Here is a 1,997-nt window from a genome sequence, read left to right on the forward strand (position 1 = left end):
GTTGATTTGGACGTTATCAGTGTAAGATCCTTAAAGGTGTCTATGCTTTATTTACCTGTCTGCTCTTGATGTGACACTGTAGGTAGCCATGGCTTCATCTGATAATCTCATCTGAAATCAATATAGAACAATTAATGGCTGGAGTTAATATCTGATCTCTGATTCAATATCCTGCAGTGAAGGTGTTTAAATTTCTTTACCTGTTCCACAGTGTTATCTGACAATCTGCCCAAAGGGCCTCCACGGCTATGAAAAACAAACAATAGAGAAAATTAAAAAATCATTATACAATTTTAAGCACCATTGTATTAACATGAAACATTTTGTACAAGCAGGTGTATACTTATCTAGTCTATTGGGATGGCCATTTATAATACATACAGTGGTAATGGTAAGTACATTACCTGACTCTAGTTACTAGCACTTCTTTAAAGTTTGCTATCTTCTTTTCCCGGTAATATGCCTCCATCTGAAATAGTAACAACATAAATCAAATTGTTCTTTTTTACTACACAATTCAATCAATGGCATAGAGTTTAAGGTACAATTGAATTACTGACTTGGTGTGTCCAATGTAATTTGCTGTAATTCACGATGTCTGGTTTAATTTACCTGACGGGTGAAGTTTCGCACAAACTCGATGTATTCAGATGAGGATGTGTCTTCATAGTTTTCATTAAATTCCTGATTGATCACCAAATTAACCTCGACTGACCTGTTGAATGCATCTGCAATGAGAGTGAAATATATTGAACACCATTAGTGAACAATTTAGGACATTAACTGAATGCAAAAATTGTGCTTGGTAACTTTTAGTGAAAATTAAAAAAATTAAGTAACTTGAATAGAATTAACATTACCTGGCTGAAGAGTTTCAACAAATTGGCAAATTCTTCCACTGAATCCAATAAGACATGTACAGTTAAATCCATTGAAAGTTCCACCGTTTTGGCATGTCAACGGCTCTGCTGTTGTAAATGGTCTTGTGGTTGTTTGAGCTGTTGGTGTAGCAGGTGGTGTTGTTGGTGATGTGTTTGGCTCCTCAGTTGGTGGTTTGGTTGATGGTGTGGTTGGTTTTGTAGTTGGTACACTAGTGGGTGGTTCTGTTGGTGAAATGCTTGATGTTGTGGTTTGGGGTACTGTTGAAGGTGAGGAAGGTGCTCCAGTTTGTTGAGTAGATTGCTGATCTGTTGTAGACGTGGTATCTGCTGATGATGTGGTCTCAGCAGACTCAGATGTTACTGTGTTAGTGGGAGTGCTTGGTTCAGGCCCTAATGTGGTATGAGAGGGGTCAGATGTTCTTGGTTCTGTAGGGCCTGTGGGGTTAGGTATCAAAGTGGTCTCTTCAGGCTGTGATGTTGGTGCATCGGTCTGACCAGTTGGCTCAGTTCCCATTGTTGTCTCAGCAGACTCTGACGTTACTCCGTCAGTAACAGTTGGTTCAGTTGCTAATGTGGTCTCTGCAGGCTGGGATGTTGGTGCATCGGTCTGACCAGTTGGCTCAGTTTCCATTGTTGTCTCTGCAGACTCTGACGTTACTCCGTCAGTAACAGTTGGTTCAGTTGCTAATGTGGTCTCTGCAGGCTGGGATGTTGGTGCATCGGTCTGACCAGTTGGCTCAGTTTCCATTGTTGTCTCAGCAGGCTCTGACGTTACTCCGTCAGTAACAGTTGGTTCAGTTGCTAATGTGGTCTCTTCAGGCTGTGATGTTGGTGCATCGGTCTGACCAGTTGGATCAGTTTCCATTGTTGTCTCAGCAGACTCTGACGTTACTTCGTCAGTAACATTTGGTTCAGTTACTGAAGTGGTCTCTGCAGGCTGTGATGTTGGTTCATCGGTCTGACCAGTTGGCTCAGTTCCCATTGTTGTCTCAGCAGGCTCCGACGTTACTCCGTCAGTAACAGTTGGTTCAGTTGCTAATGTGGTCTCTGCAGGCTGTGATGTTGGTTCATCGGTCTGACCAGTTGGCTCAGTTCCCATTGTTGTCTCAGCAGGCT

At 42.1% G+C, this 1,997-nt stretch overlaps 1 long non-coding RNA gene across 1 annotated transcript; it reads right to left on the minus strand.

Annotated features, from left to right (window-relative positions):
* Positions 1-55: 55 nt before the first annotated feature.
* On the minus strand, positions 56-1,988 carry LOC111661537 (uncharacterized). The gene is made up of 5 exons (XR_015437664.1): positions 861-1,988; positions 613-728; positions 405-469; positions 201-246; positions 56-111 (listed from the first exon to the last, which is right to left on the minus strand). It is a non-coding gene; the product is annotated as an uncharacterized LOC111661537 (long non-coding RNA).
* Positions 1,989-1,997: the final 9 nt, after the last annotated feature.

The sequence above is a fragment of the Seriola lalandi genome, unplaced genomic scaffold, assembly GCF_002814215.2.
Source record: "Seriola lalandi dorsalis isolate HSWRI2012SDOR001 ecotype SW California unplaced genomic scaffold, Sedor1 jcf7180001997375, whole genome shotgun sequence".
In the NCBI taxonomy this organism is placed as follows: Eukaryota; Metazoa; Chordata; class Actinopteri; order Carangiformes; family Carangidae; genus Seriola; species Seriola lalandi.